The following is a 12,955-nucleotide window of genomic DNA, read 5'->3' on the forward strand; positions in this document are numbered from 1 at the left end:
GTATGCAACTCTACTGCATTGTGTTGGTTAATTTTAAGTTATGTATGCATGGGATATTTGAAGGGCAAACCTAGATTGGAAACAATGGAATGCTGAACATAGGAGATGCACCCAAGTAAATGCAAAAAGGGTGAAGGGTGGGAGTGGTAGGGTAGAAGGGGAGGGGAAATCTCAGAAGAGGTAGAATTAGGGTTGACTGGAGTGTTCGGTGATTGGCAAGATGGTGGAAATCAGCAGTGACACCTGGTTCAGACTTCAGCACCTGACTAGGGGTGGGGCACTGGCATAGCAAGTGTGTGGAGTGTAATATTTGTCTTCAACACAACAACCCCAACAACAATTTTTTTCTACTGTATGTTAATAAATGTAGTCTGTGGGCAATGGGCTGGTTCTGCTACTGCTTGAGGGTGGGAAGAGTGCACCTGCATACATCCTAGTAAAGTGCTGAATCCTATATGATATTGTGGTCTGGTATAATAAAGCAGAAAGTACAGAGGAGGATAACTACTGAGATGTTTCAAATTTTCAGGTAATACTGTAATTGTATCAACTGTTTCAATTATTGAATGAAAATCATCTGTAGAATGTCTGACTACTGAACAAATCAAAACTTGCATCAATTATCCAAGAGAGGAACAGTGGGGGCAGCCACGCGGTTTACTTATGGAAAGGTGCAGCAAACACATAAAACAAACTAACTGTAACCAACTAGTGTTCGCTCATAGGAGAGGAGGCCGGCTACATCCCGATTTCACCCTGAACCTTAAGGACGTCGCGCTGGATAGGGAATTTGCCTTTAATAGCAAAATGAAGCACCCTGCCACCGAGACCACAGAATTCTGCAGTTTCAACTCCATCTAACGGGTGATTTTGTCAAGAACATAATGGAACGGGAAGCATTGCTTTCTCATGCTTCTCTGGTGAAGCCTATGGCCTGTGCATTTACATTTGAGGGCTGGAAAAAAGAGGATTGGGCCAACAAGACCAGAGAAAGGGCAAGCTTGGTCATGTAATTGATGCTGAAAGGGCTTGTACTACCTTCCTCATCAGGTATTCAAGTTCTCGGTCATCTAATCAGAAGCCATAACTTGAGCCAGAGACCTTTCAAGCGTAGTGTGTCAGGAGTGGGAACACTCATCTGTGATTGGGTAGCAAAAGGGCCAGATGCATTTTTTCCCTTCACACCACCCCACCGCTTAATGTCTCAGCAACAAGTACAACTAGGTGAGACAAGGAGAGTGTATAAGATGACCTTACACCTAAGGCTGATACATTCCTTCTGATATGAATGCACCGATTGTAATGAGTATACACACAGGCATGACTTTCCCCAAATCATAAGGGACACATTTGCCTGCACCATACATTGATTGCTAAACAGGGGAACGAAGTCAACCAGAATACAAGTCTGAATTGATTAATTAACTGGGCCATTAAAAGCATGTCTTAGGCTTGCTTCACCTGCTTAGGGAGTGCTCTTATTGCTGCATAGTTGAGATGGTTTGTAACAAAGACCTCATTTCTGCAGATACACAAATGATGGCTCAATGGCTTTCTGGGCTTGTAACTCTCTTGCTTCCGATGATTTTGCACCCTCAACCTATTGTTGGCACCATGCTTGCCATGTATAGGTTTTATATTTTTCATCCTGCCAACCTGGGCCTGGTGGACAGCTGGAAGAGTGAATAGGAAGATCCCTGAAGAAGTGTGGGCTTTATTCCCAGTGCCAAGCCCAGGGGCGATAGTCTGAATAAGCCATGTAACCTAGGACATCCTTCAGAGTCTCAATAGGGTTTTGGAGCTTGCTCCGGCAGCAGGAATCCATGGGGGGTTTGGCTGGGTGGGGGTTTTGGAGTCGTTTGCATAATACGCGTGGTGGGCAGAATTTGAGGACAACAGTTTTTCAGGTTTTGATTTGACCTTGACCTAGAGGATATTTCCAATGTGAGCAAACCATGAACGGTGTCTTATCTAGGGTCTCAGTAGATGTTGAACAATCGAATACCCTTTTTATTTTTCCACATAGTCATTAAAGTTAAGACAGGCTGTGGTCTTGAAACTTCCATGTAGTGGTATTCCTTCTGTTTGCCACCTGGGAAATGCTTGTTCTATCCAGTATTGTCAAGGTGCCTATAGGAAAGAGTTCAAAGCCTCAAGAGCCAAGTCAAGGTAAGCTCTCAACTGCGGTAACAATCGCACATACATTAAAAAGCATAGGCCATTGTGGGATTTGTCCTGAGAGGACCATGCCAGTGCCAACGGTTAGGGGAGTTTTTCTTAAAGTCTACCAAAGGTGAGACTTTATAAAACTATCCCTTGGATACAGGCCCCAAGTCTGTACTTCCAAAAGGGTTGGTAGAATGGCAGAGCAGCCAGGCTTATTTTAGGAGGAGGAAGTGAGCTGTAGCGAAGTACAATGAACTCAGTAAATACATAGGCCCAAAGAAATTACACACCTGTAGTTATAGTAAAATAGATATTTATTTTACATACACAAGGCAAAGTTATTCAGGTAAGTACTATTCTAACTAATAAACACATTAGGAAACACGCAATACTTCAGGTGAGTAAACCAATAGTAGGGCATTATACAGATCATGAAAACAGTTAAATGGTAACTAAAATCACTTGTTATAGCAACTCAGAAAATGTTCTGTTGTAGGAATAAAAAGGTTATTCAGCACTAGCAATAGCAATTGAACACTTTTACATACTTGTAATACTTTTCAGAGGCCTTAAGGCTTTAGCAGTCCATCCCCAACTATGTTCTTCAAAGTCAGATTGGAGAGAGAGCAGGTAAGGCACATCAGCAGAAAAGGCAAGAAATTACAAGCAAGTAGTATGCTTATGAGGGTCAAAGGCTCCCTATAGCCGCGCAAGCGATAGGCCTAGGCTAACGGTATGGGTGAACGCCCAAACACCGGAATCGGCACTCCAGCAACACAGAAGCAACAAAATGGCTTGAGGAAAGTACTACCCCTGAGGAGTGATGAAGATGATGTAGCTGGATTCTTTCATGGTGCAGCAGCGGTGGACTCGGTCTCCTTGGTCTTGGTGACGAAAGGAGGGACTCTGGAAGGGATGTTGGAGCAGCAGTCGAGAGAAGGGATTCTCACCAAAGGATTCTTCATACTCTGCCAATCTGCAGTTTTGGTGCCTTTTTACAGGCTCCAAGGATGACGGTTTACCACCTCGTCAATCTGCCTCGTTTCTTCGATCCTGCACTCTTCTGAAGATACAACGTCCTTTCATCACAGTGTTTTTTCTCAGGGTTTTTTGCTGCAAATTTCTTTTTTTTTTTTAAACCCATCAAATTATTTATGGGGGGGGTTAGTAAATTATATATATGGGGTGTGGGTGTTTGGGAATAAATACAAATTAAAAGAAAATGGGGGAGTTGGAGGGGAACTGACCCAAAAATAATTTTGAAATAATTCGATGTTTTTTTCGTCAAATAAATTGCGGTAAAAAACCCTGCGAAAAAACATCCCGCGATGAAATTTCATGGAACCCTTCTGAGGGGACTTTGAGAAAGGGGATCTTGCCTCTGGAGGTCTAACTGGAGACAACCAAAGTTCTGAGAGGATTCGTTCATTGGAAGACAATGCACTGGTCAGAGGTACCCAAGATATTAGCGGTTTGCAGCCCAGGAAGGTCTCAGCACGTCATGGGATGGCAAGTCTTGCAGGTCGTCTTATGGCTAGTTGGCCCCACCAGCCCAAGAGAAGGAGTTGTCCTATTCAGAGTTCCTCTGTCAGTTTGAAAACAGAGTGGGGACAGCAGTGGTCGCTTCACGGTTGCTAGAAGAGGCTGCAGGCATCTCTGGTCGTCGTCTTCGGATCTTCTTTTCCAGTGGTCAACTTGCCTTCTGCCTCAGGAACCTCACCTTTTATTAAGATTTCAGGTTCATTTTCTGCAACCTCACCCTGCAGCTTACAGAAAGGGAACAGGGCTGTGTCCAATAATGACAGCCAGACCACCCTCCCCCCTCCCAGTGGCAACTGTTATCTTTAAGGCACACCAGAAGACAAAGGATAGCAGAGTTTTGGGATCCTCAAATGCGTCCTGTCCTTGCAGAGACACTGGAGCCTCAGCAGGCAACACAAAGGGTTCCCACCGAAGACAAAACTCAAAAAAGGACCTCCTTGACCCAGGACGGTAGAAGGACGACCAAGAAAGCACAACCACACAAGAAATGGCGAAAAAAGAAAGAAGCCACCATGTTGGAACAAAGGTGACTCTTCTGTGCATAGGCACAGCTGTGAAGATAGCCTGTGAGGAAAAATAGCACAAATGTCAGCAGAACACGTCCACTGCCACCAGTCATACTTGTATGATGTTACTGTAACATAATTGTTACAGGAGTAGAGAGAAAGGGGATACTAGGTAACTCCTCAGCACTCCACATAGGGTGTTGTGTGCGAATCTCTTCAAAGGGAAAAGCTAAGAAGGATAAAAAGTATTCCTCTAACCTTGAGAACAGTAGTTATGCAGGAAAAAAAAGAATATACAAAAGGCTACCAGCAGAACTGCGTGCCTCAAAAGTGTGACACAGATGCCTTTAAAAAGTAGGGAGGAAAACATTACTAAAACACAATGAACAGGGTTCCCATGGTCGGAGCAAAAAAGAACTAATGAGGGGGAAAAGACTGCTTATTCAGGAGAACAAGAAAAAGGTCCAGAAGTCCAGCAAAAAGTGCTGTGGTTCTCACAGGAAGAGGATATTTGGCATACAACTGATAAATCTCCCCAACACCAACCTTCATAGTAATATAATGTTACAAGCAATTCGCTGAAAAGGACAGAACAAATCATGTTATGGCATAATAAATAATGAGCCTGATGTATGACACACAAAGAACAGCTGATGGTAACAGCAATAGTCACTGTCCGTCTGTGTAGCTGGCACCACTACACCTCGGTGCCTACATTGATTCTATGAATGTTGAGAATCTTACCATACTGATTGCTTTATAAAGTAAGTGGTCTCAAACACAGTGACTGCAGGCGCCCATTCTGTGGCGCCATCAGTGTGTGCATATCTAAGGTATGTTACACCCTCATCTGAAGGGAGTGATAGAGCCCTGCCTGCAAAGTTCACTTGGGCCCTGCAACTACAGCACCACCATTAACTCCTCAGGTGGAATCATGAGTGCTTTTATTTAATAATGTTTTTTATGAGTGCTTTTATTTGATTAGGTTAATACTGCTTCACTCATTCTAGTCCACTCATGCCACTCACACCGGAAAAGTCGAAAGGAAGTGTCATGTAGAATATGGATAGATCTACCCACTAAGCCACATTTACTTAGAATGTCCCTAGCACACTATGTTCAGGGATGCAGATCCCAGCATCCGATCAGAATGAAAGAGTAGAGGACTTTCGAGAGGTATCAGACACTTAACTGTAACATGACTTATGAACTTGTTCAAGTGTTTTTTTTATTTTGGTTATAAACTTTGTTCAATGAACAAAGTTTTAAACTAAAGACAATGTGCATCATGCACTTTATTTTGTAATCAGAAACCATTACATCAGTTCAGAGAGAAAAAACATCAACATAAAGTGTGCAGCCAATGAAGCATTGTCATATATCTCGATGGGTTCAATATTCTAGCAAAACACATAAATCTAAAGGTACACCAAAACAGATCTAACATGAATCACAACAAAACCAAATACCTGCTCTCAAGGTTGTTTCCTCCACCCCTCCCCTCATGCCCCCAAGGTATTGACATTCATCACAGATCCCACATGGTGGTCCAGAGTGTCCCCTATGCAAAAAATCAAGGATTCCTTTACAGTACAGCATCCAAATTAAAAGAAATCCACAAAGTAGATTGCTGGGAAGCTTTGGGCATAGGATTCATGTAATTGTGCTACCCTCAACATGGCAAAACGTTTCAAAATGTGAACATGGATTAGTGATAAAGGAGGTAGGTGTACATTCAATCACATGCATTGATTGTATAAGTTTTACACCGCGCCTGGATGGGAGCATTTTTGGTAAGAATGTTCATTTCTGCTGCACAAGGAAAGCCCTCCAACCATGAACCACAAGGTCTAGTTAAGACATCCATGCAGTGATTATAGCTTTTCTCAATGAGAAAAGCTCCATGTGTATAACCATCTGTTTGGCTACTTTGACATTATGTAGCAGGATGCCATTGCATAAAGCCAGAATTTGAGGACAACCGACATTTGACACTTGACTACTTTTTCCAGTTTGTTTCTGAGCTTGGTCCAAAGCAGAGGTTGACACCCTGCGGGCTCAAAATATGTTTTAGACTACAATTCCCATGATCCCTCACCATGGAATAGACTGGGTAGGGTTTGTGGGAGTTGTAGTCCAAAACATCTGGAGAGCCAAAGGTCACAGGCCTCTGGTCCAGAGGATATGTAGTTGGGACAAGCCCAACTCATATAGGCCATTATTCTCAGGCCTGCAAAATCATGTTAGAAATTTGGGGACTATCTGAGCAACAGATTATGTAGGTGGGCTAGGATATAACAAACGCTATTAAGATTCGTCAGTTGGAGCGCTCTGTTCCTAAAACAAGTGGCCATAATAGGTACAAGATCCTAGTAGGCTACAAATTCTGCATCTTTTTTTCTCTATGAGATCCTCCCCCTCATGACCTTGCCAGGGTGAATACCCTCTTCATATCTCGAATAAGCAGAATACAAATTAGCCTGATTCTGGAGTTTTTCTTCTGGATCAGTACATTCTCCTCCCTTAAGCTTGAGTTTGCAGGTGGGCATTGAGAAATCCAGTAAGTTCAGTAAGTCATTTCTGACTCTTTCGCAGACTCTGATAGATCCATAGGCAATGTGCTGGCTTTTGGCATACCCAGCTAATTTTCGATTACAGTGAGACCTCTGAGGTCCTCCTGAAGGCAGCAACTGTATCTTCATGTGCTATGCTACATAGGGGTACTACCAAAGTGCTCCATTTTGTCCCAATCGAAGTTCCCTCAGCCTGTAAATGTGTTGGGGGAGGCGGGGGGTCACATGCTGGTGGAAGCATTATATGTTTTTTACTGCAGTGTTGTATGTTGCCTTTTCACTACATAGGAAAAAAGTGTCAATCAATTAGTTCTTAAGCCATGTGAGTTACCCGATTTGCTTTGCGGTTGGCCTGAGTGTGTTTTCACATGGGCTATCGCTAGGGCTCACAAAGGGTCCCTAGGGTGAGTGCATCTAGTTTCGACTGGATGAGGGTCTCTAAGACAACCCAATCTACATCCCGATATGTGTGTGCGCTCATGAAAGTGGAGTTTGGCTTGCCATGTCCTGATTACATGGCAACCAAATCTTTGAATGGTCTACAGATGCTGGTCGGATGCTAATATAGCCTAAGCCCTTTGTGTGTGTGTGTATATGTCTGTACGGACCCTGGCCCACTCCTTGGGAACTATCTGTAAAAAAGTTATTGTTGTGGAAGAGGATGTCCTTGAAATCTGTGCTGGAGGTATGTGCTGCTTCCTGCATATTGTTTTTTTATTTTAGCAATTTCATATGGCACAAATAGAAGTGTTAGAATGTATATATATTTTTTATAATTGAGCCCTGGTGCAGGATTCTTAAAGCTAAAGAAAATAAATTAGAATAAAGGACCATTGCCTGTGTTCATGCAAGGGATTGTTTAATCTAGTTTAGAAGCGCTGTGCCCACATAAAAGAGGGTTGACAGGCGTGACCCAGGTGGAGTAGTGGTGTGGGGGCTGCCAACACACTGCTGCAGGCAATGCCAGACTGCATCTGACATACACAGCTGACCAACTTAAAATAAGAGACTGCCCCCTATGCTGCTGCTACCTGCTGGGCAGCTCCCAACATAGGCAGGCCAGCCATATAAAAAACATTGGACCTTCCTCCCCCCACCCTCACACACTGCTGCTGCTGCTTGCTGCATACTGCCTGTAAATCAGAACTGCTTGCCAGAACCATCTCAAGAGCGCCAAGAACAAGAAGAACATTAAGAAAAGGCAGCAGCAAAGACCTTAAGACAGCCCCGGCCTGGCTGCCTCCGAAATAAGACGTTTTTATACATTGTTTTTTGCACAGTGCACTGTATGGACTTTGTATGTACTTTTCAAAGACTTTTTCACAATTTTAAACAACTATTTTTATATTGGTGAAGGGGTTTTTAGATACGCAGCTGCTTAGGGTTAAGCTGATTGTATATAGTGCCTTGTGATTTCCCCTTTCTAAAATAAAATAATGTAAAACCCTGCTTGTGTAATGACGAGAAAAATGTAAGTAAGCATACAACTAAATGAGCCGTACACCAGCATTCCATGGTCCGCCTTTACTTTTGTGAGACGGTTACTTTAACGTAGTGTCTTTTTTCCTTGGGGGTATTTGGGGAAAAATCCTGCCCTAATCTTTGACTTTGTCTCCCTTTCCCACATCACAGCGGGCTCACCGAGAGGATCTTTGACCCAGGTAAGCAGGGTTGGAGACAGGTAAGAGGTGGGTCAAGTATTCAGTCGATGTATATAATAAGTACGTTGTGTGCCCCCTAGACCAGTCTCCTTATAAGGTGAGTGGTACGATCCACCCGCTACACAAACAACAATAAAAAGAGTAAAAGGAGGACAAAACAGCATGAAAGTATAAATATTTCTTAGTAAAAATAATATACAAAATGTATAAACCCATAAAGCATTCATACAAATACACCAGAATCTTATGTCAAACCATTCCAAAAAGCATAGGTCAAAATGTTCTTAAAAATGTGAACCACATTTATTACTCACAGTGAGGCCCTGGTAAGATTCTCAACATTCATAGAATTAATGTAGGCCAACGAGGTGTAGTGGAGCGTTGGAGTTTATTAAGAAAATAATTGACTGTTTCCACTCCCACCCCGCCCCCCAACTCCATGGTTGCCTTGGGAATTTCCAGGTTCAGAATATCAGCACTAGGCAAAATTAAACAAGGCACTTTATAAAAAAATAAAATAAAAAAAAAAGTGACTCAAATGACAGGCAATAAAGCATAGTCAAAATAGGGGAGTTGTGGTAACCCTCCCCCCAAGCCCCCACCTCACCCCCATTATCAGCTTTGCTGCTACACAGGATACTGTTCAAGGAACGATTTACTATTCTTCAACATACGATAATAGACAATGTGTGTCTTTTTCTTTATATGTATATTGAAATTTTGTCAGGGTCCAACAGAAGCCTAATGACTTGGCTCCAACGCCATTGTTATGGCTTTGAAGCGCTGTGGGGTGGAAGGCCCTTCAGAAGGCCATAGTCCGTGCAAACATAAAATTTAAAAGAGCATTACATTGCATGCACATAGTGAAAAATAGGCTATTATTCAATTACTAGCATAGAGAACAAGTTTAAAACATTGTTTAAAAAATCATGCAGAGCATTGAGAGAGGACTATGTCAGTGACTATGTGAAAACTGGACCACATTTTTCATTGGACTCAGCAGTATTCTGTGAGTTGCAGCACAAAAGAAGGACTGGGTATTATAGTCTATCAACCCCTAGGGCAACAGTCTATTGTTGAGAGCTTTGCTATACTTTACATGCAGAACAAATGCACACTGAATAACTTGGTCACATGCAAATTAAATGCACAATTGTCTGATATGTTAAAGAAGCATTCAGTGCATGTCCTCTTGTCTATACCATCGAGTACACATGTCTCTCAATAGATACAACTGTGATGCTTGTAATACATAGCCATCTGTATAGAATAACAATGCCTCACAATCTAGAACATCACCATTCTCCAAGACTGCAGTGCTCTAGGGAACACTCACTCACTCACTCACTCACTCACTCACTCCCCCCACCCGAGTCACTGAATATTCATTTCCCCATCAGGACGAGTCATGTGCGCCTAATCCTGGTCTAGAGGGAATTCAAGTGAAGTATTATGCTCCTGTGGGGACCTTGCAATCCCTCTGGAGCAATCACAAGCCTACCACACACTTTGCAGTCTCATCTGCTACACATCGCAACACACATCCACCCATCGGGTGGGCCCTAATTCGAACACATACATGAGGTGTAATGGTGTGGAAGGAGGAGACTGACACACAAGTGGCATGTTTTTGGTCAAAGACTTATTTTTACCAAATGAAAGAAGGAAACCCAACTATACCCAACTCTAAGATGGGTTTCCCTGCCTCACCAAAACTAAGGAACTGTCAGAATGTCCGTAACTAAAAAAGTCCACTGTTCTGTGTCCAAATCCCACTTCCAGTTTAGTTCATTTAGAAGTGTAAGGGATGGATCAGCCTCTTCCTTCCCCTGGCCTTTAAGGCTTATATTTACAGTTCCACAAAGTAGGGGGAATGGCTTCCGCCCCCAGGTCTTTCTCAGAATGGGAAGATCTCCCTTCCCCTGGCCTTTCTCATGCCCCTGTTGAGCCCCTCCAGTGACTCACTTGGACAGACCTGGTATTGAACCATACCAGGTACTGTGACGAAGAAGAGGGCTTGTTGCAGGACCTTGTCCTCATGCACGGTTGGGTCCTTGACCCCTGGGTATGTTTGACCGAGGACTCTTCACAGTGGACACTGCCCTACCAGGAATACTGCATCTGTGTATACTTTACTGGTTCTTCATAGTATCCCTGGTACACTCCCCTGCCAGGAATACTGTTTCTCCTCCACAGGGTCCTTGACAATGTTATTACGATTTGTGATTCTTGGGTCCCAAACCCCTTCACATTGGTTTCTCTTGCTCATGTCCTCAACCCCTTCACACTGGCTTCTCGGGTCCCAGGCCACTTCACATTGGTTTCTCAAGTGCCCTTGAGGTCCCTGGCGGACCCTGTACCTTCTGTATTGGCTCCGGTGTCATCTCGTTCTTGGGTCTCTTTGCGTCTTCTACGGTTCTTCTTTGTTGTTTCCTGTTCACGCATTGCCGTACGTGGCTCTCCAGCACTTCCTGCGAGCCAGCCCGGTTGTGCGTACCGACTTCCTCAGTGCTCTACCGCGCCTGGAGCCTTGGCCTCTTCTGGCCTTCAGTCCTCTTCCAAGCAGGTAGGGACGCCATCTCTCTTTCCACCATGTCCTGGTCAGCAGGTGCAGGTCTTCAGTCTGCGCAGTGGTTGCCTTGCTTGCGGTGCCTCCTTGGAGGGACTGACAATATTGTTAGTCCTTTTTCCCCTTTTAAGTACCACAGAACACAAAAGCTAGACTACTCAATGAGGCGGTACAGATCTTCTTCCCAGTCTCAGTATATTGAGGTGCCAGTTCAGTAGAACCAGTCCTGATCTTCCTCGTCTCAGTATATTGACGGAATAGTTCAGTGGAGTCAGCCCCAATCTTCCTCGCCCCAGTACTGGTGGTACTATTGCTATAGCATAAACACATGGAGCAACTTATGTGATCAGAGGAAGAAAAAGAAGGTGAGGGAAGAAAGGTGGGTGCGGGTGTATCATACTGTGTTATCCCATGATGCTCCCTGTATCCCAGAGGGGAAATCCCTCCCCATGAGATTGACCTGCTGAGTACCACCCCCAGGTGCACCTTCAGATAGAGGCCTCACATGCCTGGCCTCATGGAAAAGGTCTCCCCCCTCGGGGAGAAAGGATGACATCATAGGATTTGTCAGAGGATATATGGGTGAAGAGCTAGTCGGTGTAAAGCATAGTGTATCATGTAGTAACATCAAAGTTTGTGTTGTACACTGTCTACCAGTGTTATTTTTAAGCAGCCTTTCTGAGATGTAATATCATGATTGTGAATGTAAACGAGTTCCTGTTGTAATTAAAATAGCACAGGAGTGTGTCCTTGCATCCGTTCCTTGCACTTAGGTCCAGTTAATAACAAGTACTAACAAGGGCTATAATTTAGGATTTTGTGTAGGTAACAGATTCTGAGGCACCAGCATCATACGATTGGGCACTTGCACCATTTTCATGCTGTTGCTATGCCATGGCCAGGTCCATTTTTTCAGCGCTTGGGAAAATTACTTGGTTTCTAGCTACTTCTATTATGTAGAAACTTCAATGTTTGTGTTGTATAGGGCCTTCCAGTGGTATTTTTAAGAAGTCTTCTGAGTTGTAATGCCTCAATTGTGCATGTAAATGAGTCCCTGTTATAATTAGAATAAGGGGGATGTGTGTCCTTGCACCTTTCCTTGCACTTAAGTCCTGTTAAAAACAAGTACTAACAAAGGCAAATGTTTTGGCTTTTGTAAAGATATTCTGTAATGGAAGTGGTCTTGTATTGCGCCTGGCTGCCACTATTGGTGGCCTCGCTGAGCTTGGCTCTGTAAGGAAAAAGGGGCGTGGTGTCCATTAGTGGGACAGTGTGAAAGGCAGATGTGAAACCTGTGGTGTTGATGGGTGCAGGTTGGAAGTACCCCGCTCCTGAGTGACAAATCTGCTTTCAATGGGTTTGGCGGAGTAACTTAGGAGTATGTTATTGTTGGGTAAGATTTTCATATCGATGATAAATCTTCCTGACCTGTGTCAACCCCAGAACGTTTTGCTTTGACTAGGTAACTATTTTACCTTGTCCCTAGGTGAAGTGGAAGCTTTTTCCCCTCTCACCTAGTCTTTTACTCGGTTCATGGGTGACCTTTGTATGTCTCACCATAGTATATGGTTGAAGTTATAGTTTCCTACAACTTTTGGGCTTAGGTTGCGATGCCCCTTTGGGCTCCCCTTTTCATTTCATTTTGAGGTACTTCAGTGAACTACATTTTATATAGTGAGCCAGCACACCCCACCTTATGTGGCAAGCTGGGGGGATACAATCTATCCCCTTTCTTACCTACTTGGTAACATGTTGTTACAATTGCGAGTTTACATGAATGGCTGGTGGCCTTTATTACTTGCAGGCGGGTAATTCAGCCTCGGTAATGCACAGAAGCTCCTTTTGTCGCCATTTCTTGTGTGCTTGCTGTTTCTGAGATCTTCTCCTGCCGTTCTAGGCGGGAACAACCTCAGTGGCTGTTCTGTCTTCGGTGGGAAT

At 43.7% G+C, this 12,955-nt stretch overlaps 1 protein-coding gene across 1 annotated transcript in view; it reads right to left on the reverse strand.

Moving 5' to 3' along the window:
- Nucleotides 1-12,955, reverse strand: part of RIOX1 (ribosomal oxygenase 1) — a 603,487-nt gene that overhangs the window by 177,512 nt on the left and 413,020 nt on the right. The gene's annotated exons all lie outside the window — the stretch shown is intronic.

Source organism: Ambystoma mexicanum, chromosome 4q (genome assembly GCF_040938575.1).
Source record: "Ambystoma mexicanum isolate Mex_15411 chromosome 4q, UKY_AmexF1_1, whole genome shotgun sequence".
Lineage (NCBI taxonomy): Eukaryota > Metazoa > Chordata > Amphibia > Caudata > Ambystomatidae > Ambystoma > Ambystoma mexicanum.